At 40.5% G+C, this 27,399-nt stretch overlaps 1 protein-coding gene across 16 annotated transcripts in view; it reads left to right on the forward strand.

Moving 5' to 3' along the window:
- DTNA (dystrobrevin alpha) overlaps window positions 1–27,399 on the forward strand; it is a 230,065-nt gene that overhangs the window by 18,606 nt on the left and 184,060 nt on the right. Inside the window, exon 1 of one of the 16 annotated variants that reach the window (XM_080919892.1) lies at window positions 24,880–25,011. The exons of the other annotated variants lie outside the window; for them this stretch is intronic. The gene's annotated coding sequence lies outside the window, so the exon portion shown is untranslated. Of the gene's footprint in view, window positions 1–24,879; window positions 25,012–27,399 lie in introns of those variants that run through there. 16 annotated transcript variants of the gene reach the window in all.

Below are 27,399 nucleotides of genomic sequence, written 5' to 3' on the forward strand. Positions count from 1 at the left end.
TCAGAAAACTTCAGTAACTTCCTGGCATTTCAAACTTGCATATGACTGTCTAGGGATTTCACTCTTGTAAACACAGAGCATCCAGCTCCTCCACGGATGCTATTAGTGCAAAGAGACATCTGTGTGAAATGCTATTGCTGTCCTGGATTCTTCCAAGTGCTTCAGATTTTCATTTTTTTTTTCTATCTGTCACACTTTAGAAACTTATAGTTCAAACCAGAAATACCCATGATAATAGCGTTATGTTTGATATATACCAATTATTTAAAATATATAATATATAACAATAAAAATACTAAAATAATTTTTCACAGGATCCTTCTTCATAGGAGCAAAATGCATTTATTTTATTATACCAAATGTATAGCTGCATATCATAAATCTAATATGCTATAAGTGGCATATTATAAATATCTAGTCAATAAGATAACTATCTATATCACTGGACAGGTTCTTTAAATTGAAAAACACAAGTCTTTTCTTCTTACGTTTTAGTTTCAACTAAACCCCTTAGAAACCATATCTCATTATTAGCCCAGATTTTCACCGCTGCTTAAAATTTTTCTTGCTCTAAATTATTTTTTTTTTCTTTGCTTTTCAAGAACTAATTCTAGACTTTTCTCTACTTTCCTTGGGTAAAAGCTCTTGCTGAGAACATGGTGTCATTTTTCACCTCTCTGTGTGCCTGGTGACCACTGTTACCACCTCCATGTTGAAGAGCCAAGAAGCCAGTGGGCGGTGTTTGGCACAACTTTGAAACTGTCGGTACCCCTGTGATGTCACATTGGGAAGATGACTACAGGAACAGGGCAGTATCTCAGGGTTCTGTAGTCCCTGACTGGAGCCATAGGTCCCCTCCCACCATGACAATACACTGTGACCATATCCTGGGACCCTGTGTGTGTCTCTTTCAAATTTCTGCAGTTACAAATCTATCTCTGGCTAGCTGTGACCACTGATTGCTAAGCTACTTAAACTCCTTGTGTGTCCATCACACTTATAGGTAGCACTACTGTGGAAGCTAAAGACTTAATGCAGCCTTAAGTTATTGCTGTTACTCTTTTATTTAATATCAGAACGACTTGATAAAGACCTATAATTATTATCTTCCAATGGCGGAAACAGAGATTCAGTAGATATGTCATTGTGGTGCATATGTGTTGAGGTTAGAGGTTGAAATTAATATCCTGAACAGGGAGCCTGTGTGTTTAAGGACAGGGAAGACAGGGGAGCAGAGGGGAGGCCACTAAGAGTAAAGCTGGTAGATCCTCCTTAGAGCATCCTCTCTTACCCCTCTTAGTCAGCTCTTTCACCAAAGAGAGTCAGTGTACTTACAGAAGTGACTGTCTGCCCATAGACACACAGGAACAACTGGGTCATCCTGGGATTTACTCACATTCTCATTTTAATATCTGATTCACTTTAGCTTGAAATTCATCCTCTATAGCCATCGATTGTACTGTTTGTAATCATTTTGACAGAATCGTTCCATTCTCTGCGGGGCAGATTAAGGAGTCTTCTTCTGGTTGTTGTGTTTTCTTTTGCTTTGCTTTATTTTTGGCAACCACTCTCCATCCGGATGAAGTGTCCTTAATAAAAATATGTTGTATGCCTCCTTACACTCCCACTGTAATACCCCTCTTATTGAAGAAATTTGGATTTTATAAGCTTCTCGCAAGAGTGCATTTCCTTTGACTTCAGCATGTCTTGTGGCTTTATGTCTTTCCTTAGTGTGTGGTGGCTCATATAGCTGAGACACTGTGTTTTGGTTTTATGTAGAGTGCTCCATGAAGCTTACATTTGTCTCTTAATGGCGATTTTAGGGCAGGATCATTTAGAATGTAACCCAAGTGTTTGCCATTATGTCTCAGGACTTTAAAACCTGATTGTGGCCAGCTATGGCAGTATCCTTTGTTTGAGACTTCTACATGACTCTGGGCACAGTGCCTTATTCAACAGTTCCCCAGCATTATTTTGGAAAAGTCCTTTTCAGAAAATGCCAGAACACAGCTTGAACTCTTGTCCCCTATCGAGGAGAATCTTTCTATCAGCAGGATTACTCAGCTATCCCAAAAGTCATTCAGAGCTTTAGTGGGGAGTTTTGCTTCTGTGAAATATGCAAACCGTAGTTTGCCCTAATTTAATTCATTCTACTGGCTCCAGAGGTAAAGAGCCATATCTGGAAGTTTCATTCTTCATTGCAAAAATTTCTGTATAGAATCTGAAATTCAGTTCGCTGAAGGTCTCCCACTGCTTCTAAACTCACCATTTGGAACTTTTTTTAACTTTAATTTTTGTTAATAAAATGGGAATTTTCTTTAATGACAATAACTTGCTGTTAATGATTGGTGTGTCTGCAGATGTGATAGGACATTTTGACATTTGGTAAGATGGTAAGAGAAGTATTTGATGCCAAGGAGTCTCAGTCGTTCCAAGGCCTACACACAAGAACTGGGCGCCAGTGCACAGGTGAGGAGGATATTTTAAATCAGTGTACCTCTCCTGGCCATCACAAGAATAACAAGGTTAATATCTGGATTAAGATACTCCTTCACAAGCATGCTGAGTTAACTGTGCTCTACTGCAGGTTAGTTATCTGAAATTCAGAATACAATGCTGGTAAGAAGCCATCATGAAATGCAATATATTTAAAATAACCCACATGGAAATATTCTGGGTTTGCAAATGCCAGAAATAAAAGGAAGCATATAAAATTGGTTGAGAAATAGAAAAGTAGCCAGGCATGGCGAGGAAGGGTAGCAGGCACACATGTTTGAAGACACAGTATCCCTCCATATGTTGCTGTGATGGATAATAATGAGGAGAATTCAGTCTTATCTAAATGTGTAGTTAGAAAATATAAACGTGTTGTCATGAGGTTTCAGTTACACGGTGAGTATCCTGTGGCATATCTAAACTTCAATTGACAGTTTTAGGTTTATTCATGATGTATTAACAAGCAGGATTGTTTTCTAAAAGCCAACAAGTATGTATTGGAGTGCACACATCTATTTCTCATGCATTCTCGTTCCCTTTGTTTACACACACGGTAGTGAGATTCTGGGTCCTAAAATCCTTCTTCTGGAAATTGTGAAGTCCAAACTGCATGTTTCCATGACACCTTCCCAGCTTGCACTCAGCATGGGGTCAGTTCTCCAGGGCAAACTGCAATGTGAAATGCTCAGCCATTTCCATTAGCTCACCATTTATTTCACTAACATCTACTATCTACTCGGACCCCCTGGAGATCCTTTCGGCTGTATGAGGCTTATGACATCATGTGCTTGTGTCTTGGGAAGTGAGTCCACTCAGTCAGAACCTTTCCCTTGACTTTTTTTTTTTACTTCACAATCACAAAATTACGCTTCTTTTTAATATGATTAACAATCTTATTAGAAATGCCTGTTTGGTTTTGGGAAGGGTCTTGTAGTCTTAGTAGCAGATGTAGTCGTTCCAAAATTCTGTTTTTGCTTAACAGTGTTCGTCTGTATCATAGGCAACATATGCTGCCATTTGACTCACTGTGACAGCTCACTTCATTCATTTTCAGAAAGAAAAGGGATGAAGCGTGTGGGCTTGAATTATTTTAGCTTGCTGGTCTTCTTTAAGTAAACACAGTGTTGTAGAAGACCTCACTAGCCTCGTTCACCATCGTTGCACAAGCCCTCAGTATTTATGAGCAGCTACCCAAGTTCAACATCATTTACACATCCTCAGTGTGCCTGGCCCAGTTCACAATGATTTACTCATGAGAAGTCTCAATATGGGTATACAGCAGTGCTTTATCTAACTTTCTTGCTTTGGCATACAAATATTCAAAGGACATGTATTGGATGCTGGGATTCAGAAATCTCAAGAATGTGTACTGGCCCACTAAGCAAACTCAGTGAGACAAACACGTTTGAAAAGTCACAATTAAACTGCACAAAGTGTGGCAATTGCCTCTGTCCTTGCAGAGATGGCACAGACTTTACTGAAGATTGCTCTCGTAATGAAAGGGTCACGCAGCAGCGAATGTTGCTACCGTGTTAGTACTGCTGTGAAAATAGTGTTGAACTCATTGATGCTGTGGGAAAAGTCTCCTGCACCACGCCAAGAAGTGCTTCTGCCTTAAATTATTTTTAAACACACACACACACACACACATACACACACACACACACACACACACACACACACACACACATTTATATATGCTCTTTAATCGCCTTTATTGGGAAAAATTGGAAATGAAAACATCACATACCAAAATTAACAGATCTGAAGTCTATACAACTGAAGGAACTTGTACAGTTAATATCGACATTTAAAATGGAAGCTGTGCCCCATTAAGTTTCACATGTTCACTATTCAGGATATTTACATACTCAGCTACCACAAACCCCAAAATTCGTGACAGATTAGAACTAGAAAAACAATTAGCTTTCTATCCTCCACATAGATCTCCTCATTTATTCCAAATTTATCTTGTGATGTCGGATTTTAAAATATCTCCTTCCCATCCTACAGCTTTGAAGTCACCGAGTTACAGACTCCAAATCGTGACTTAGCTGAGAGAGCACTCAGTTGTCAGCTGTGGCGGGTGCTGCTGAAAAGGAATTAAGAATTTTGTCTTCTGGCAGTTCTGAAATGCCAGCAGAGAAACTGATTACCAATGGCTACTTAATAAAAGGAGTCACCCAGCCCACATCCCAGGCCACTTCTAACAGGTGCCCACAGGAAGTAATAAAGAAAGGTGTCACCAAGCAGTTGAATACCCACCTCCAGGCTGGGTTACTTCTAAAATGAATAGGTGGCACATTTGCTTATACAGTTCTGCTTACTTAGTCGTTAATATTTTCCAGGTAAACTATTTCAAAGGAAAGGGAATGGGTGGAATTGTGTACAGAGATATGCCAAGAGTAAAGAAACCAGCTAGAGCAGCCTGAAGCATGATTTCCTTCACAGCCAGTGGTTGTTGCTATTAGGGGCTTAGCCTTCTGTTTACTTAAGCTCAGCTCATTGCTCCTCTGGCAGCTCTTATTAAATCTTTTATTATAGTGGCCTCAGCTGCCAGTTCAGGGGAGCAGTTCTGGATGGGAAGTGGGGCTTGTATTTCCACCCTGAAACTAAGTAAAAGGAAGTACCCCGAAAGAGGTAAATCTCCCACTCTTGAACGATGGTTCTTTTTCTCATGGCTGTAATGGGATAGCTATCTCAAAGAAATCCAGAAATCCGATGCCCGAGAAGACCAAGGGTGTGGCCCAGAGGTCTGCTCAGCTTCTGGTGAGGACCAATCCTCTTGTGAGACAATGAAAAGGCAGGTGGGAAGGAAACCAAGCACAGGCCTGAGGGGTAAAAGGGAGGGAGACAACTCTTTGTCCCTTAGTCAAAGAAAAGAAGTAACCTCCTCCCTAGAGAGAAGTAGTAATTCTTAAGCATACTTTTAAAATCAGCAAGCATGCTATTAAACATCATTATGCAAGTTTCAAAGCCTGTGTATTTTGGGGAATTCTCCATCAGCCCCCATCCCTCCTAGTCCTCTGATAGTCAGTTTCCCCTGTAACCACACCCTGCTGAGTTCCTTCCTTTTCTACCCAAATGTCTTTTGTCCACCCTATCCTTTCTCACCACCTGTTGTCACCTTCTTTTGTTCTTCTTTCTAGTTTTTAGGCTTGACTAACATTTATACACACACTCACACATACATATTCACATATGAATTCATTTATATTAGGCTGGAGTCTACACATAAACGGATCATATGGGGTTGGTTTGGGTTTTGGTTTTGGTAGTTGATTCTGTTTGGTTTTTGTTTGTGTTTGTTTTCTTGTCTTTCTGAGTTTGGGCAACCTCACCCAATATTATATTATCCAGATTTGTCCATTTTTCTATACATTTCATTATTTCACTTTTCTTTATAGAAGAATAGAAATCCACTAAGTTCATGGACCATTCATTATCCATTCATCTGCCAATAACGATGATGATGTCACCTCTTAAAAAGCCAGCTTCCCAACATTACCCCAATGATAATCTTCCACAAGTTTCAACAAAGTCAAACTATATTCTTTTTACTTATTGAAAATAGATTTTTTTCCCATCATACATTATATCCTAATTACAGTTTTTTTTCTCCCCAGCTCCTCCCTATTTCCCCACCCATCTAAATCCACACTTTGTCTCTCTCATTAGAATACAAACAGGTATCTAAACCATAAGATAAAATACAAACAAGAAAAGAATAAAACAAACAGACAGGGAAAACAAAGAGCCAAAGGAAAAGCACAAGAAATACAAGCAGACACTGAGACACACTCATTCCAACGAAATTAGACACAGTAATAAACAAACGATCCATAAGTGGGGGGGAAAGGCCCAAACAAAGCCTTATGAAGAAAAAATAAGCCTCCAAAAACTTCATAGAAATTGTCTTGTGCTGGCTATCTACTGCTGGGCACAGAGCCTGCCCTTTAATGTGGTTTATACACCCATTGAGAACTCTACTCGAGAAAACTAATGTGGTAAATATGGTAAACCTATATCCTGAAGATATTACGCTTAGCTCTCAGTACTGGACTGAGAATCCTAGCTCTCAGAGCAGCCCCGCCCAGCCCCGCCCAGCCCCGCCCAGCCACAATCTGCTCGCTCCGGCCCCACCCACTGTAGTGGGCACTGGTGCTGTTCTTTCTCAGAAACGAACTTGAATTGTTTAAGCTCACGGAAGAAACTTTTGGAACCCCAGAGTGTAATGGTCAATAATGGCGGCGCAAGGAGAATCTTGTGGGGCGCGCATTCAAATGTCACCTGTCGACAGTGGAGAAAAGAAACCAGGCTCCAAGAATTGTTTAGTAAGCATAATTCAGAGCAGGAGCACTCAAAGGGCAAGAGCATACCGCTAAGGTTGAGTGTTTACAGCAAAGGTGACTTTGACATCAGAAACCTGTTCCTATGAATTGGTCACAGTCATTTTTGACCCCTGCCTGTCCCCTTTGGTACAGAGAAAGAGTGAACGCTGCCATTCTTGGGCAGGTCCCAGCACCTCAATAGAAGGCTGGCAGTCCTTTGTCAGTTACACAGTCTCCTTCAGCTGAAGACGACCCCAAAGAATTAAATGAGATAATGGATCTAGGACATCACTAAATGCCTGGTATATGGTAGGAAGGCAGTCAGGATTCACTTCCTCCCTGACTTACTCTGCCTCTGCTGCTACCTCCCCTGCAGCCCCAATTCACACTTAATTCTCTTCAGTCATTGGCCTGGGTGGGGCGTCACACTGTAAATGGCTACTTTTTACGGAGTGTTCCCTATGTTCTAGGCTTTGCATTTAACCAGCTGTTTAGATATATTTTCATTTACTCGTTACAGCCACCCTGTGGCAGGCGTTTTACTTAGTCTTGTGTTGTAGAGGGGACGCAGTGACTGGCTACTCTGCCATCCTGGGACTTGGTGGAGCTGGGATTAGAATCTGGGCAGTAAGTAGGCACTATGACGCCACTGAAGTCACTCACTCGGTACCTTCCTTCATCTTCACGAGTTCTCACCGTGCTGTGTCCCAGCCCCACTTTGTCATGTGCAGATAGCTACAGAGTTTAATTCTCACGTGATGTCCTAGTTCTTATATTTCTAAGTTCTGTGTGAGGTTGTAATACGGCTCATCCGTCGCCTACCCATTTCTATCTGCTTAGTTCATAGAGTAAAAAAATAAGGTCTCATGCCCATAATAAATTGAGAACTGCATCCCTCTAATTTTAGTTGTTATCTTGAGGAATTAATTCTGTGCTGATCATGATTTTTAATGATCTTTATTGATCACCTGCTGTTTACCAGGTATTGTTACAGAAACCTGGGATAGAGGCTGGACCAGAGATTTTCAGTCCAGGCACACTACTTCAGCAATGAATCATTTATTGTACAGAGCTATTCTGTGCATGTCTGTGCCATCGACTGCCGATATCAGCAGCACATCCTCTGCTTGGCCTAGCAATCAAACCTGCCCGCTGACATTGCCAAAATGCTCCTGAGGATAGATATCAGCACCCCAGCACCCCAGCACCCAAGCACCCCAGACTAGACCTGCTCACCTCATCCCAGCTTCCGTGGTTCTTGTATGCAGATGGGCAAAAGGAGGAGCAGAAATAAAAATTATGATCTCGGTGAATAAAAGGAGAAAGTGACAATACGACTGGAGAGGAACAGTAGAGACCTCAGAAAGCCCTACTTTTTTCTCACTGCAAAAGCTCCCCTTAAGGTAAGGGTGACCCGTAAGGCTGAAATTCACTCTCACCATGAGTTCTAGAGTTCATTAGGGTCGAAATGCTAATTCATGCTAAAACCATCACTCCTCCAAAACACTGACAAGACACCAACAGAATCTGTAACACCATAAAATCTGTTCATGTGTATGTGTCTATGATGCACATAGTTGGGTGTGTGTGTGTGTGTTTGTGTGTGTGTGTGTGTGTGTGTGTGTGTGTGTGTGAAGAATGACTGCATTCATGTGTAGGTACATGCTGAGGCCACATAGGAAAAGAATTTTCAGCTTTGTTCTGTAACACCCTTCATATAATTGCCTTGAGACTGGTTCTTTCTGAACCTAGAGCTAGGCTGGCAGCCAGCCAGTGCCAAGGGTCCTGATATTGGAGTTAAAAATGTGTGAGGCCTCTCGTCCAACTTTTGGTGTAGATGCTGTGGGTTTGAACTCACATTCTCATGGTTGCACACCAAGTGTACTCGTATCTGTTCAGACATCCTCAGACCCCGTTTATTTACTTAATTAGTGTATGTTAATTGTACAATATGGAGGAATTTTAATCCAGCAACCTGGCTGCTCTGGCAAGAGACCACATGCAAAGACTTAGTTCTGTGTGCTCTGGCTAAAATAACACATCTTCGATTTCTCTGGCTGGACTACAGACATCATCCCCTTAGCTTCCACCTTCAATCCCAATCAGAGACATCTAGTTGAGGGCCAAAGTGATGAATCAGAGAAATATTTGACAAAGATAGTCAGAGGTAGGAAACACCCAACTGTCAGGAGAATAGACAAGAGACTACTTAGAAGCAGCAGAGAGGGAGAGAGAAGGGCAGTTCAGTGTGTGGAGTTGGCGGCCATAGATAGTAGTCCCTTCTGTACCGTTGTACCTTCAGCACTCTTTGATCAGGAGCTTCCTTCTGTCTAGACCTTGAAGACTGTCCCACTTCTTCTACCACAGAAAGCTGTTTGGTTCTATGGTTGGCTCCCTGGATACCTCTATGGCTCAATCCAGCCTACCTCTCTCCTTGGAAGTCTCAAGTAGAAAAACACTATGGAGAGGTTCAAATTTTTCACCTTAATGTGCACCAGTTTTGCATATGCTGTTGTACTAATGCATCTTTCTGGCTTCATCTTATATGTTGTCCCGCCCAGCAGCTGGTCTTAGTACTTCCTCCTCTCGCCACCTGGTCTATGCCTGCAAGATCCGGTGTCATCAAGGAGGTCATTCACTGCCTCCAAAGACTCTCATTCTTCATCCCAAATACAGCTCCAAAGTGGCTACACGCTAGATGCATATTCCCACCCTGTGATGCTCCGGCCAACTTCATAGATTTGCTCCTCAGGTAGCATGCTTTGCTCGCCTGCCTCTCAGCCCCCAAAGCAGAAAGTCTGAGCTGTCTTTGGTCTCATCTTAGCCTAGAAAGGACTATTCTCTGTGTTTGTAATAAATATTAAGTCAGGGGCTGGAAAGATGGCTTCGTGGTTAGGAGCACTGACTGCTCTTCCAGAGGTCCTGAGTTCAATTCCCGGCAACCACATGGTGACTCACAACCATCTATAATGGAATTTGATGCCCTCTTCTGGTGTGTCTGAAGACAGCTATAGTGTACTTAGATATAATAAATAAATAAATCTTTTTTTTAAAAAAGTAAAATAAAATAAATATTAAGTCAGGGGATTGGTTGCTTTGCTGTTTGTTTTGTGTTGACTTTTAAGTGATTTTCATCTTATAGCAAAGACTGACTCATTTCTGAGGGGTTGGCTTGTTGTGTTGTTGGTGTTGCTTGGTTTGGCTTTTTTCCCTTTTATTAAGAAGCAACTCCGAATGCTGGAAATTTCTTCCACTGTTTGTTGTCAGCCTTTGCTGTTTTTCTCTGAAACCTGGCTAAATAGCTTCCTGCCCTTTCTCGTTGTAATCCTCAATGCATGCATTCCCAGCAAGCACCAAACATGGGGAATCTCTGAAAACAACACTATGAATAGTTTGCCCAGCCAATCAGCATGAGACTCGTCTGGAAGAAGTCCACTAACCATGCCACCAAAGTCTCTCCCTTCTCTCTGATGGCATTGCTTCAGAACAGGGTGGCATGAATGACCAACCACTTTGTGCGGGTCTGCGAAATTCTCTCTCTAGTGCTTTGTTCTAACACAAAAGTCATACATTTGATTTCTGAGTTTAGGTTGGAGTGTCATGATAAAAGGAAGAGGCAAAGCAAAAGGACAGGAGTTGTGCATGAAACAACTTAGCATATTATATATATATATATATATACATATATATATACATATATATATACATATATATATACATACATATGTATATCACTTATATGATCACAGTTCAGCTTATTTATCATATACAAGACTGAAAGTTAAAAAATATAATCCCTCCCAAAATGGAGCAATGTTCTGGCAAACGTTCATCCACAAAATTAGGTGTGAATATCCTACCTGGGGCTGTTACTGTCATTCATACCATCAACAGGACCCCTGTTTATAGCCTCTACTGAAGTAATACATATGTGTAATTCCTGGATATGACTTGCGGTAGCTGTTAGGTCCACTAGAGCATTTTGGGAACCTGCGGGGGCATCTGCAGCAGAACCAAACATAGCCCCAGGATGACTAGATGAATAGCATTGGAACTGAGAGAGAGGGACACTAAAAGTTGCCCAAATCGAGGGTGAAAGTCCCTGCTCATCCAACTTGTGTCCCCTATGTTGGGATTCTGTGGGCCAGGAAGAGAGGTTTCCGATTTGAAGACAAGCATTTTTTTTTTTTTTTTTTTTTTTTTTTTACTATTTACAGCTCTTTTATAAATCATATCTACTTGTTTATCATCTGTTTATTTTTCGCATGCTGGGTCAGGGATGCCAAAGATTGTGTGTGTAGGCAAGAGGACAACGTGGTGAATTTAATTCTATCATTCAACCTTTACATAGAATCTGGGTATAAAACTTAACTCACGGGCTTGGGTGGCAACAGTCTGTACCTTCAGAACCATTTCACTGTACTCTACTTGAATACAATTTAAATCTCTTGATGCCTCCGTGGAAGGAACTCTATCTGTCACCTGATAGGAATGCAGCTTCCCCTTAGCTTCAGGCAGGCTTTCCTGAGGAATCATATTTCTTGATTGCATTACTAAGTCTCTTTATCCATACAACGTCAACCTCCCCAGTAAAGTCACAGCACCACCCTGTCCCAAGCTTGTCATCAAGCTTGGAGAACACATGCCTTAAGTAGTGTGCCATAGTTCAGCACAGCCTGTTTCAAAACATCTCTAGGTATTAGGTTCAGCTGGAGTCATGGTTGTTGACCATTTCTGGTAACATTCTTTTAATCTAGACATGGCCAGTCTTTTAGTGAGCAAAGGGAATGTGAACTCAGAGTTCAAAGTTTATCATGATCTCAGTGCCTGGGGCGTCTCTGTGGAGCCACCGGTGCCAGTACTCCTGTTTCTTGCCTGCGCTGATAAATCATGTCCCCACCCACCTTGAACCGTTAGCATCAGAAGAATGATCCCAGCTTCCTGTTTAAACTTTCAATATTAGAACCCATTAATATATATGCTTACATTCCCGAGTTCCTATCAGGTGACAGACAGAGTTTCTTCCACTGGTGATTCGAATGGCATTCAAGTAGAAACTAGGGAAATGGCTCTGTAGATAAAGGTTGTTGCCACCCAAGTCCATGAGTTAAGTTTTATACCCAGAATCAATGTAAAGGTTCCTGGGCTCAAGCACAATACGATGAAAGACCGCTCAGCCACATGGTGCTTCATTTGGTTTTTATTTACTTCATTACTATGAACATCAAGTCTTTAAGAAAATATGTTTATTTTTATTCCTCAGTTCTGAACCTTCAAAAATATATTAAACTGAAATGCTGGCACCAAAATCACCCATTTCCACGATTTCATTGTCTAGGCTATAGGCCAAGCATTCAAACTGTGTCCCATTTTTGTTCTTAAAAACATAACTTACATTTTACTATTGAAAAGAAGTGAGATTAAACCTGACAATATAGCTCTGTACATTTCAACGGGCCCTGCCCTTAGAATCCAGTCCCAGCACAAAAAGTGAGCTAAACTATGAGAAAAACAAACCCTGACTTCTCTCTTTGTTCTACTGTTTAAAGCTAATTGCCGATATGAAATCATACTATAATTGTTATTATATAAATCGTAGCGATCACATTGTTGTGTGCTTTCATTACATAATCCATTATATCTCAAAACATTATTCAGTATTCTCTTCTAATACCTGTAATAAAAATAATCAGTATGTGGGGGCTGGAATGAAGGCTCCTCTTATAGAGGAGCAGAATCTGTTACCCGTGCCTGGCAGTTTCAAACCAGCAGTAACTCTAACCCTAGGGCATCCAATAGTATCTACTGAGTTCTGTGGTACCTGAACTCATGCACACATACCCCAAACAGATATACACATATTTTAAAGGTAATAAAAATAAATCTTTTTAAAATAATCAGATTGTGTCCCCCAAAGCCAAATTGCCAGCACCCCACTTCACCACCCACCAGCTGTTGCCTGCTTTGTCGGTGTATCTTCAAATGTTCTCCCTTATTGTCTGCCTCCCACCATGACTGATCTGATCACAGAGGAAAATGGGACAGAGGAAAAACAGAGATTTTAAATCCACAAAGGAGCCAAATTCCATGTGAGTAAGTCGTTTCGGGCTTTCCTTGCCTGGCCTGCTTCTAGCTATCGCACTCACTGCAGAGGAAATCCTAGGATGTTCTGGTCATACATTCATAGAGATGAAAGCTCAGAGAAGCAAAGGGGAGAGCCAAAATGTCCACAAACCCCAGTGGAACATGGAGAAGTTATGATTATTAAAAGGATATTTGTAAATGCCAGTTATTTAAACACTGCATAACTTTATTATCTGAAGTATAGAGTGTATAAACATACACAGCCAGTAATAAAATACCTTTCGAGTGCTGGAGACACAGTTCAGTAAGAATTAAGTGTCCTTACTGCTCGTGCAGAGAACCCAAGTTTGGCTCCCATTACTCACTGAGGCAGCTCTGTTACTTCACCCTCAGGGGTCATTTGACATCACTGGCTTCAGAGGGAACCACCTGCATAGATGTGCACATAAGATGCACAGACATATACATATTCACACACTTCTACACACATATGTGCATACACACACAATTTAAAATAAAACCTTAAAATGATTTTTATAAAAGACTGGCTGAAATGTGACCATCGGCTCAAAAGGCTGTCTGGGCTGACAAATTTTGCAAAAATCTCCAAAATCCTACAGGGAGCCAACACCTCCCAGATATCTTTGTAGTCGCTTAAGCATTTCTGAATTTATTTTTGAGCTGGGATTTGTTTAGTTGTTGTAGATGTGAACTTGCAACCACCAGAAATAGTCCAGAAGTACACAATCCAGTGTCTTGCTTCAGAATCAGAAGAGGACATCACGATTTTTATCCAGCCTTTTGTCTTCGGCCTAATATGGGTATAAAATGTGTCTGGCATTACTGTTTCCAGTGTTCCCGGGGCTTGCCAGAAGGCTTAGACCTTTGCACAATGAGCCCTTTATTGCAATAAATATAAAAAGATGTAACATTCTAAACAGCTCATCACATTTCTTCTCAGGTCCCTTGTACACACAGCATATTTTAATGCATAGCACATATTTAACTATGTGTCCAAAGTGGCATATTTTTTCTTTTATTAATTACCCTTTAAGAGTTCTTAGTGCACATTGCTGAAGTTGTTAACCAGACACGTACATTTTTATCACTTTGACACTTAAAAGAGAACACTGTCTTTGCCCAGATCTCTCAACCTTATTTCCTCCATATATATATATATATATATATATATATATATATATATATATATATATATATATATCTTTAAAAACTGTAGACAGAGATATATATTAAGAAGAATAATTTTCAGTAATCTGCACTATAGCTTGTATATTCTGGAAGATGCTAACAGACTTTAACACTGTCTGAAGATAGCATTAGCAACCAGAAGAGATGCAGAATGGGCATGTTTTCAGGCAGAGGAAACAGAGGGTCTGAGAGTCAGTGCTGGGAATCTAAAAAGCATCTCGAAGGAAGGACAATGTGTTCCCATTTTCCTCCTGCACCAGCTTTACATGAAGAATTGGTTGGACCGAAATGAGAAAAAGTGGAGGGACTAATTAGCAAACTATTTTAAACATCCAAGTGCAGACAAAGGCTGTTGGGGAGTGAAGAGGTGGGTATATGGTGGCCAGGGTGGGGAGGTGGGGCAGGTTCAGGAGAGTGACACTGAGCAGGCAGAGGTTGGAAATGGATTGTGTAGACTGTGGGTGGGGCAGAGGAGCACACATGCACACCCGTGCAGCATTAAGACTTCTCCTTCTACCGACTCTCTCCTTTCCAAGTTTTGCTGCTGCAAACAGCCAACCTGTCAAGACACCGGATGTTGCTTCCAGCAGATCCTCAGGGAAGCTACATTCCAGGTCCGGATTAGCAAAAATACCAGGAAAAGAGCAGGAATTCCTACTGGAATCACATTCTTGCTTTGATTTCTTTTTTTTTTTTTTTTTTCTTTGCTAAAAGAAGTGAATTGGGGCCAGGCATAATTTACACGTATAATTACAGCACTTAGAAGAAGGAGACCTGTGATCAGGAATTCAGCATCAAGTCAGGGACATAGTAATTTCAGGGTTGGCCTAGACTGCATGAGAACTTGTCTCAAAAGTCTAAAACTAAGAAATAAAAAGTAAATACGGTAAGTTTCAAACGTTTATATTTATTTTGAAGGGTTCTGTAGACAAATATAACCTCAAAACTACCTTTAAAGTGTTTTTTATTAAAATTTTATCTTAGCTAATATAGTTTTGATACTGGAGAGCTGTCACAGAAGTGAAGGGGCCAGTTTAGGCACCTGCTCCTAATTGGGTGGCTCACAACTGCCTCTAGCCCCAGGGCAGCCAAAACCTTATTCTGGCCTCTCAGGACACTTGCACTTGCAGGCACACACACACACACACACACACACACACACACACACACACACACACACACACACACACACACACACACAATTTACTACAACAAATTTGAACCATCTTTTATATCTTGCTAACATGGTATTGCTTATCCTGTTCTTACTTTTTATTTTTTGCTTTAATTTTACGAAGTGATCAATAGATTGAACCATTGTTAATATTTGTTCGTGAAGCCAGCGCTCTGCTCTTCCGGGCTCAGTTCTTGGGATTCACGCTGTGTTGAAGATTTTCTGGGTAGCTTCTGACATCGGTTCCGCTCTGCCCCACTTCCGGTCCTTCACTCTTGGATTTATCTGTCTGAATTTACCATCCAGAAAGCAGACATCACTGTGATTTCCCAAAACTACTGGAAGCGTTATTTCCATATCTGCTTATTAGCTTTTAAGATGGTGTGCCGATTTGAATAAAACAATAGCATGAGCTCAGAGATAAATGTAGCGACTTCTTGTGGGTCCACTGGCTGCAAAGTCCTGGCAGGTTTCCTGGAGGGATGCTAAAGCTGTGGCCAAAGAAATGCTTCCGGCGTGTTCCTTCCTTCATTCTACTAAAGATAGAACCTAATTTCCGGGACTCGCAGCCAAAGACATTTACATGTGTTAAATGTTGTTCCAATTTTAAATAGTTTATGTGAATAATTTTCACCTTAAATGCACTATTTTAGCAGAAAAAATGTGGAGAATATTCTTTAATTGCCTGTTGTGTTCTAGAGAAAAACATTGCAGAAAAAGGATTTTCATAAAATAGTTTTTATAATTATTATTTTTTTTACAAACAGCTTATACTGACAATGTTGCCTTTTCAGTTCTTGACTATTGGGATGTCCCTCCGTTTCTCTTTCATGTATATCACAGATTAATTTTTATTCAGATTTAAATTCTTTTTTTGAAGTCTTTACAATTCTGGTTTGTTTGTTTGTTTGTTTACTCCCAGTCCTCTCTAGTTGCCCACCAGCCTCACCAAAATACTATGCTGCCTCTAATCTAACACATAGACTATGAAGAAAATCAGAAATTCCATTTGTTATACTGACTTCAGTTTGTATATAGAAGTAGATCTAGTAAGACATAAACATGGTATTAGCCTGGAGACAGATTCCAAGGTGTTACTTAGCATTCTGGACAGGTATTTGCATATTGTTCTTAACTCCAACTGGGCATTTGTCACTATGTTAAGGAAGAGCAATTGGAGCCAGAGAACTGGATCAGCAGGTGGCTCTTGCTCTGCCAGTGAACTCAGGAACTATTCCCAGAACCCATGTTGGATGGCTCACAGCCACTTGTAATTCCAGCTCCTTGTGCTCCGCAATACACAGAGACACAAAAATAGAAACAAACAGTTTAAAGGAAACTAAGGAGATCCTGCCACCATCGATCAATTAAAGTCACTTGTGCAGAGGGAGCCCAGAGTCCAGTGGTTACTGCCTTAGACTGGTTACTGCACGGATCTGTGTCACACTACACTTTGGCACCTGGCACAGAAGAGGAAAGTGCCCACTTCCTGAAAACAGTATTATTGAAGAGAAGCTTTGACCTTCCAAGCATCTAGACTTATGCCAAGGACCTTTGCCAACAGCGGAAGAGTCAGGTGTAACTTCTATGCCAAGGGTGACGCACCAGCAATGTGGAGAGCAAGTGTGTGCTTCTCTGTGCGTGGCCTTCCCACACGTGACTTGATCCTGTTTTCCCCTGGGAACATGATCTTTTTATAGCAATGATGGTAATTAGATCCTGTCCCTTTTAGACACTCTTAGTCATGTTCTGGACTCACAACCAGTATCTCTACTTCAAAATAAAATGGAAATTCAGCTTCTTGGCCTGTGGCTTTACTGTTCACTTTTTGAGGATGGGATGAACCTTCCCTGATCTTCAAAATCCCATTTCAGGCCCTGATGGCAATCCTGCTGTAGCTCAGTGTTAATGGGTATCTGTTCTCTTGTCACTGAAGAACAGAAAATAAACATGTGGAGTCAGATTGTGGGTTCTGCTAAAACAGTGTTCTTTATAGCAAAATAGCTACAGGAGATGTGCTATCAAAGAACAACGGTTTTTCTACTGTGAGATAAGAATTTGCTTCTACTCTCGTGTGTGGTGATTCATATTTTTAATCCCAGCACTCAGAAGGCAGAGGCAAGAGTATCTCTGTGAGTTGGAGGCCATTATTTTCTACAAAATGAGGTACAGAACTGTCAGAGCTACATAGAGAAACCCTGTCACAAAAACAAACAAACAAACAAAAAAACAAAAAGAAGAGAAAAAGAAAGAAATTGCTTCTAAATCCTATTATACATTAACAATTTATTATAGCCCTAAGAATTCCAAGTCATTGACTGTTTAATGATTTTTATTTTTAACTATTTCTTTATGGTCCTAAGGCACACTCCTTGCATCTGCCATCATAATTTTCAGGACATAAAAGTTTCATAGACTTTACACCCTTTTTCCAGGAATACGCAGGTGTAATTGCATTTATGGTCTCATTTCCTTATTAGCAATACTTTTATGATAAGACTAGCCGTGGAATTCAATAAGACAAAGTATTTTATTTTGAAAGTATTTAGAAAGTGTTTGGCATGATAAGCAAGTAATAAATATTTTAATCATCACTAATTAGCAATTTTTCTATCTTACCAACCATATACTGTGTTTTAAAGCTGCACTTTTCTCATTAATTAATGTGGTATATACTTTAGCCTTTAGACAGAATTAGACAAGTGTGTCTCATCCTCATCAAATCTGTTTCCCTCATTTATCTGGGATATTCCCAGCTCTGGGATAGATGGCAGAGATGCAGCAACAACTAGGCAAGGCCTGTGAAGTCAGAGATCCTCCACTAGCCAGGAAAACTGGTAATAATTAGTTGCCTATAATATGATACACGGACACTGTGGGATGAGTGAGCAGCACAGAAAGGAAAGACACAGACAGATCCTTGAGTTGTCTTCCTGAAAAAGCGATATTACCATTGACATGATATTATCTGATGGTGGCGTGGGCTGGGTCTGATAGTGAAACACAGGGACAAAAGCAGAGAGAACGCTACAAGAAAAAGAAAGCATGTGACTTATGAGGAAGTGACAAGAAATGCTACTGACTGATGACCTGGCAGATATTCTACAGGAAAGGAGAGGAGATGGGAGAAAGGAAGGTCCAGAGGTGTTTAGAGAGCCTTTGTCCTGCAGTCACTGCTAGGATAATTGATGCCTTCTCATCAATGATCTAGTATTGCTCCATTTAGGCTGGGCTCTATGTGAATAGACCCACCTCCCTTTGTTATTATTCCCTTATATATCCAGCCACTTGTGTGCTCATTTGCTATCCTCAAATCCCGTTATCCAATCTAGAATACATTTACTGAGTCACTGTCTTCTCCAGTGTCTGTTCATCCACTCTGCGTACAAATTCTTACTTTTGCAAAAGTATGTGGGTGCCACGCACCCAACTGCTGTGAAGACCTGTCATTGCCTCACCGGACACAAGCTTTTCTGCTCTTCGTTCTCCCCTTGACATCTACCCTGTGCCTCCACTGCAGCTCCTGTCATTTGTATAATGCAGGCAGTGTAGGGAAGTTAGTACAGGAGTCTGAGCCTAGGTGAGCTCTGTTCTGGAGACTGGCCAGTCCCGCTTGCTTTCTGCAGAGTTCCCATTCACACGTGAATCTAGGAGCTCGAAGTACTTAGTCGGTGTTCAAATACTAACTGTATTCTCTGCAACTGCTCGGGACCAACCTTAGTTTAGTAAGTTTTAATGACTCCATTGGCCAGATAAACAGTTTGCTTGTTTCAAAGGCATTAAACTTGTATCTAATACAATTTCTCTTAAAAGTCACTGTATCTTAGAGGATTCTATGATAAGCTGAAAATATAACAAATGATATGAAATAAAGAAAGCAGAACACTTGAGAGTGGGAGATAGATACATAAAAGAAAGTGTTTACTTTGGTCCACAGAATGGAAAGTCCAAGAGCATGACGCCAACATCCATTCTGCTATGGCTGTGGGTTGTTTACTCATGACTTTAATGTCTCATTGTAATTATGGCAAGTCTAAGAAAAAATGTAGACTAGACTACCAGTTGATGGATCACAGCAACTCAGCTCCTCTCTCTCGCCCCACGCCTCCCCTTCCCCTCCCTCTTCCCCTCTTTCCTCTCTCTCCTCCCTCTCAGTCTCTCTCTGTCTCTCCTTCAACTTCTCAATTTTACAGTTCCCTGCATGTGATCAGTATTTTTAGTGATTCCTTCTTCGTTTCCTCAGCACTCTCTTCTTGCTTCTGGTAGGTTCTGGAAGTCATAGTAAGTTTTATAGTTGAATCCTGATTGTGTCCACAGTGAATGGGAAACTGGAGGCTCAATTCTCTCCAGCGCCCTGATCTACGTGAATTAAAAGACAAGGAAGAGCCACTTCACAGTGAAGATATTTTTAATGCCTTGGAGGAACCCATGCTGAAATATCAGGCAGATTTGAAATAGAGATTGTTAGTCTGTGTCTTCAGATATGTTGTCCTGCTCTGACTGGCTGCTCTGCACCCATGGGAGCTCAGCTGGTAGAGCTTGCTAGACATCAAATGAACTATTTTGAAGGAAGCTTTCACTCTTGCCCATCACAAACAATGCTCTAAAACCAGCATTCCAAGTCTTTAAGAGGAAGTGTAGAGAGGGGGGTAGGCTTCTCAGGGAAGTGGGTTTATTTATAGGTTGGTTTTCTCCATAACGCACCTGGTCACCTTCTTCAGATTTCTCCTCCGTGATTGGCCCACCAATCTCCAAGTAGGCTCACTAATAGTCTCAAACAGCTGGTAGGACAGAGCCTGGTCAAAGGGTTTTCACTTTGGGTTGTTCATGCTTCTGCTTTGTTTCCTACCTCTTAGCCAATGAGTGTTCTTTGAGCACTGGCCAGCTATTGAGTGACACTTGTCTGCTAGGTACCGTGCATTCATGCTCCACATGAATCCCCAGATTACTCTGAGCAATTGCTAGGAAGAATGAGCAAATGTGTTTAAAGGAAAGATCTGAGTGCCCTGATGCTGTTTGTCTTTGGTGCTAATCACACTTCCCCAAGGGAAACTGCCTAGGATGAGATGTGAATCACCTACTCAGGTGACTTCATCAGACCTTTCTCCCCATTTTAACTTGTGAAATAAAGGCAAGAGCCAGTGATTGGGCAAAGGAAAGGAAGGAAGGTGGAGCTGAAGAATTGGTGGGGGAGAGGATGCAGAGTCAATGGAGGAGGAGGTGGAAGGAAGATGGAGCTAAAGCATGTGGCCTGGAGAAACCATAAGTTCTAGGGGATCTCACAGCTGGGGAACAAAGCGGTGTAGTAGTCGACCTACTACACTCAGCTTGTATTCATAGTAATTGAGTTGTGTTTTCTTTGCACGGGCTTATTCAGGTTAGGAAGGTTACTGTAAGAGAAAGAAGCAAGAGATGTGTGCTCATGCTCTGGGCCACTATGCCATCCTTTCTCAACACCAAGGGCATTCCAGGCTTGCAAAGAACCTTTCATAGGAGCTGAAAGAAAGCTGGACTATGAAAACTAACCTCAAATAGCACCATGCTCTGCATCTGCATCTGCATACAAACTTTGGAACTTACATCAGTATAAAATAATCTATCTTCACTTCAGGGAAGAGAGGAGCAACACTCAGATTTAACAGATCATTCCGGTCTCTGGGGCTACTTTACCCCTCCCCAGATACCCCAGCCTGAAAATGTTCAGGCTCGACTTCAGCCAGGGTAAAGTCATAGATAAATAACTAGTATGTATGAACACACATACACATATAAACACACACACACGCACTTAGTATGCATATATATATATATATATTTTGCTGGCAGAGAAAATCCTTAAAAAGCAGACTGAATATTTTGCCCATTATTATGTTAACTTATTCATATATTTATACTTCATAGCCAGAAGTTTTATAGATTTTAAAATTATATAGATTTAGATACTTTTCCACAAATATGCAAATTAAATCATTCATTTTCTGCAGGTTACCAGTAATAGCAAATTATTTTTCTGGAAGTTGTGTTTTCCAAGTACATTTTTAAACAAAGAACTAGATGTGTGTAGGAAAGATCAAAGATAAGTACTTACAAGCACTGTACTGGGGTGTGGAGACAGAAGGATCTCTGGGACATGCTGACAAGCCAACTTAGCTTGCTCTTTAAATTCCAGGCCAACAGAGTCAGAATCAAAAGTAAACAGACAAAGGTGGATGGCACCGAAGGAATGACCTCAAGGCTGTCCTTTCACCTCTACATAAATGTGCATGTGTGTGTATACACATTGTACTGACTGGTTTTCTATGTCAACTTGTCACAAGTTAGCATCAGAAAGGAAGGTGTTTCAGTTGAGAAAATACCTCTATTAAAACTCAGCCTATCGTGGGTAGTGCCATCCCTGACCTGGCAATCCTGGGTTCTATAAGAAAGCAGCATGATCTAATGAACATGCCTCCTGGGTAGCTCACAGGCAGAGTGGGGCTGATGCATCTGGTTGAGTTCCAATTTCATCATTTGGCAGCCGAGTGTAGGACATCTAGTGAATCTCCCTGTCTTCCTAAGACTCTTGAATAATACAGGTTGCTGAGACGTTGTTAAGGCATTTGACATGCACCAGCTGTCCTGTAGGCAAAACTCCCCCAGGCCAGCATTTGCCTCCTTACATCAGAGTGTCGTTCATCCCTGAAGGACAACACAGCATGAGGTCAAACACGTGGTCTCGGTTCTGCCATGCCGTCTCTGTTGTTCTACGAAGCAGCTGTGTGATTGCTGAAGTCCAGGATATTGCAGTCATTCACTTGGCATCGCCACTCTTCGTTCTACTAGGCCCAATACATGATACCTATCCTGTGCTTAGGTAATGTTTATTGAATGGATAAATGAAAAGACAAATGAAAAAAGATGAAAGAAAAGAAAGCAGCATGAGCAAGCCATGGGAGCAAGCAAATAAGCAGCACCCCTCCATGGCCTGTACACCAACTCCTGCCTGCAGGTTCCAGCCCTGCTTGAGTTCCTGTCCTGACTGTCTGCAATGATGAACTATAATTTGAAGTGTAAGTCAAATAAATTCCTTACTCCCCATCTTGCATTTCAGTCTTGGTGTTTCATTACAGCAATAGAAACCCTAAGACATGCAACTACACTTATATACCTATATACATATAACACACATGTAGATATGCAAACATACTATGCGTTGTTGTAGTATGAAAAGAATCTTACAACCTTGCCATTGCAGAAGTTGACCTTAACAAAAATACTCATTCACACAAAGAATCAGCAGCTTTATTCGTCTTTATTCTTAAACTTGTCAACTCTTTTTACATTTTGAATGAACAAATTAAGTGGCTTTGCATGTACACACACATGTTTGTTTACACTTACAAACATGCACACGTGTGAGTCAGCTCCTTGGTGAAGAATTGAATGTCTGCTTTGTTCTTGGAAATAATTCTTCTGATTCGAACTCTGCCATTAGAATTTTTTTTTTTTTTTTGCAGTTTTTAAATTCCTTTTGTGAAGACACCCTTTTTTGTTTCTTTTATTTTGTGACACGTTGCAGTCACGAAATTTCCTCACATGTTTTACTGCGCCTCACAGTGTTACTAAAGTAGGCACTAAGCACAGATTGCCACTTTGCCAAGATGCAGTCCACCATTTGTTGAAATGATTCATCTTGGTTAAACCAGAGATAGTGGGGGCAGTTTGGATTTTTAGCTCCTGCACATAACCATGCAAGGAACCACCCTGCAAAAAGAGAAGGCGTTTTCTTATTTAAATGTCTAAGAGTTGCACTGTGTTCCCTCTTCCCTTGAAAGCATTAGGTGCTACATAGCTAGAGATGAGCTGTGATCAGCACTACCCCCTTCCCAAATGCCTAGCTGAGGATCTAAGACTGCTCTCTTTCTGCAGTCTCACGGAAGTCATCACAGCCCTGTCAGAACACAAAGGAAATGCCTTTACTAGTGTGGCCTCTGCTTGTTTCCTTCAAAGAGATTTATTAACAGTCGAGAAAATCTTAGAGTATATAGGAATTTTATATGCACTATATTTCTGGGTTCTGAATCTAGAATAAAGCAAATAAAATTCTACTAGCTGTTAAAAATTCTATTTTTAAAAAGTAGTATAACACAGTTATCTTAAAATGTAGTGAAATAAAGCCAAGTATATTCTGCATAATCTTTCCAAATTTGCATGCTTTACTCTCAATATTATTTTAATTCCAGCCACTGGAATTGGATATTTAAAGGAGCTATTGTACAAACACTGTAAATTTATCTTACCTTTCTTAAACCTTTGTATATTTTCCATATGTGAGCACATTTTTATTATTAAGAAACAGTTGTCAAGAATTTTGAGCTAAATCAATCGTGGTGGTATACAGCTGACACCCTAGAATGAGAGAAGCTAGTATAAGAGGACTACAAGTTCGAGACCAGCCTGGGCTACATACGAAATTCCAGGCAAACATGGAATACATGCTACTCGTCTTTAATATTTTTTACTTAAAAAATATTGGGAAAAAATAAAATGTATTATAAATCAGTAAATTTCCTTTCACTGTTAAAGCAGAAAGGACCCCAAATGATCACCATGAGAGTGGGAAAGTATTTTGTCTGCTTTAATAATTTATATAAATGTTTGCATTATACAACTTGCTATGTTTTAATAAGAAAGAGAAATGTGACAAGTCTTTGAAGTTTTGGCCAATTAAATGTTTTTAGAAAACCATTCCCATAACTTCAAACGAGTGTAGTAACTTCCACATGTCCCTGTCTGGAGCGGGAGGCATGACTATAGCACAGTGATGAGCTGTTCTTTAGAAGTCTCCCCAGCGACCATCACAGTCTGTGAATCTAAGGGACATGATAATGTTATGTGGCGTGAGAGGACAGTGTGGAGAAGACAGTATGCGGATCTGAATGGACACCATGTGGAATTCCTTCCCTTCTTCCAGCTACTGCAGAAGTCATACTCTCCACAATTTGTTTATGTTTTTTATACAGTAGTACACCCATAAACCACTCTCCACACTCCATATTGAAATGAATGAAAGGAATTTAAGAAGAGGAAGTGGATGACTTTGAGCCCCAAATTGGTTTCTTTTCTCCTTTGGGACTCCCAAGTCCCCAAGGTACATGTTGAAGAATATAAACAAGTGAGGTGGCTCCAGACCAAAGTAAGTCTAGAAAGCTTAGGGCACATACCATGGGACAGGAGCTGGATGGGCACAAGAAAGCTTCTGGACACTAACCAGGCAGGAGGAGAACAGAGTAGCAGTGAGCCAGGCTATTCAAACCAGCACAGTCAAGCAAACCTAGAACTGTGACTTCTCACTGATCATAGCCAAATCAGGTCTAGACTTTACTCTTATGAAACTGCTTCTTAGGACTGCTGTAAGCTCAGTGTCTATGATAGTCTTACTCGCCATAAGCAAACCTTTCTCAGGAGCGCGCAACCTAAAACAGACCTGGAATGTGTAGAAGGCTGCACCAAGCCGAATCATTACAGCTCACTGGGTTCTTTTTCTAAATACAGGAAGGAGGTAAATGGGTCTTTGCATCTTAACAGCAGCCTTTGCTTTCTAGGGAAATGGTTAGAATTAAGTGAGCTGTGGGACCTGATCCATTGTGCTGGGACCTAGAGCTGTCTGTTGGCATTCCAAGATGGCTGTCTGCACAGGTGGTTGACTGAGATGCCTGGAGTCTCTGAGTTAGCACAGTAAGTGGAATGCTGAAGTCTGTTAGTATGTTAGTGTCCAATATTGCCTTTCATTTTAATTAATATTTGAGAGTGAGAGAAAGAGAAGGACAGGGAAGAGAGACAGTGTTGTGTTCTATGGCATGCGTGTGAGTTTCAAAGGACAATTTTCTGGGGTTCTTTCCTTCCACTACTAGTTCCAGAGATTGAAAATAGGCCTCCAGGCTTAGGTGACAGCAGCTTCACCTACTGAGTCCTCTCACTGACCTTCAGGGTTCAATATTATGATTGTTCTTCTTAACCTATCCTGCATTCATGTTGTGTGTGTATGAGTGTGTGTGTGTGTGTGCATGAGTGTAAGTGTGTGCATATGTATGTGTATGAGTGTGTATGTAGATGAATGTATGCGTGACTGTGTGTATGACTATGTATATGAGTGTGTGTGTATGTTCATAAACACCATAATGGAGAAGGTAATATCTCGTACCTTCTAAAGCAACACTGCTGAAGATAAATGTGAGCCATATACGCAATCCTAAGACTTTCTAGATGCTCTGTCTCAAATAAGTAAATCAAAATAAGTGAAACTAATTTAAATAATATACTTTATCTAGCATGTGTCAAAATGTCATTTTTAACATATATAGGATATACATAGCTACCAGTGAAAGTCATTCTTGTTCAGCACTGTGTCAGGGAGGATGGATATAGATTTTACACTGAGGGTATATCACATTTAAACTGCCCACCTTTCAGCTACTCAAAAGCTATGTGGGTTCATCTACCTAGACTATGGCCAGCTCTCAGCACAGATATGCCTCATGTGAATTCCCACATTCTGGCATTTCAGCTCTTCAACATTTCATTTTATAGAAGAAAACCATACATGTAAATACTTTAATGCAGACGGTAAGTCACACAAATGCATGCATATATGCAAATGCAGACACAAAATTCAAATTCAATGGCCTGTATATTTCCTTCTAAATTAACCTGGAAAATAAAATTCTTTCTTCTGATGATGATTTCTAAATGTGTGTATGAGTTCCCCCATGTTTTAAGTGGTTGGTGGTGTCAAAGTCTCTGACTCACAGCTCTGAATAGCCATGATGACCATGGTGATCATGTGACAGAATGTCAGCACTGGCCACCTACCACATCTGAAAAGCTGACCTTGTAACAATACCCACCTTCTCTTATTTCTGCTGATATCCTCTCCACCCAAAAATTGTTTTCCAAATAAGAGGATAACCAAGTACTTTTGGTTTGTAAAATTATCTTTTAGTGACATTGAGTCCAAAATATCAAAGAAAGGAATACACAAAGGGAAGCATCCCTGAATGTTAATATTTGAGCTACAGGCATGTAGAACTGGAGAGAGTGATCTAAAATGATGAGGGTATCTAAATGAACAGGGCTATAGATCTCCGAATTACTGTATTACCAAACTAGTTTAAGTTCAATTTAATTTTTGAAACCTGAGAAATTTATCTTATTCCTACTACTCTAAAAATATTTTTGCTGAAATGAAACTTTGTAACAAAGGATCTAAGATCCTCTCCATTAATTAATAAGTGCTGAGATACCATTAAATACTTAAAACAGGGATCAAGTTAACAGATGCCGGTCTCGTTGGTGGGTAAGTTGATCATTGGCACTGAGTTTGTCGGCTTTCATAAAACTCTGGATGCACTTTCCAATGCATATGAGATACTGCTGGCCCTGCATTCCAGATCAGCACATGCTCTTAGAATCTTCTCTTCCTGGTGGTAATATTTCAGGGAAGACATTTCTGATGAGTTAGTTCTTGGTCTTAGACATAAGTGTCTGGGATTCATTGTAATCTACCTACCTTGTTATAGGGTCATTCCTGCTCCCTAAACCTGGTGAAACACACAACAGGTCCATGATACAAGACTAAAAGAAGCATAAAAATGCAGTATTTTGTGTGCATTACAAGCTTTAACTTCTAAGAAATATTTCTCATGGTTGACTACAGAAGGATTTGTAAACTCAACAAACAAGGGCCAAAGTGTCAAGTTTATATTCAGTACAGTAGGGGACAAATGCATCTTCTGGTACTCACAAAGGAAATGTCAGACATGAATTTGAGTCTGGACCAGATAAATCAACCCCAGCATCTGATGTTCATATCTACTATTTATCTAATGATAAAGCTGATTCCCACATCATTGCCTTTTCATCTCAACAAGTGATAGTATAAACATTAGCAATTAGCAACACAGCTAACATTACCACATGATCACTTTTAATCTTGGGAAACAATTCAGTGAAAAGGCCTGGTTTAGAGGTGCAGTAGTGTGAATGTTGGGTAAATAGGTCACTTGTTCAAAATGAATAGTGATGATTAAATCAATGAGAAAGTCACCTATGAGGGCTCTGCCCTAT

The sequence above is a fragment of the Micromys minutus genome (genome assembly GCF_963924665.1).
Source record: "Micromys minutus genome assembly, chromosome: 8".
NCBI classification, from domain to species: Eukaryota; Metazoa; Chordata; class Mammalia; order Rodentia; family Muridae; genus Micromys; species Micromys minutus.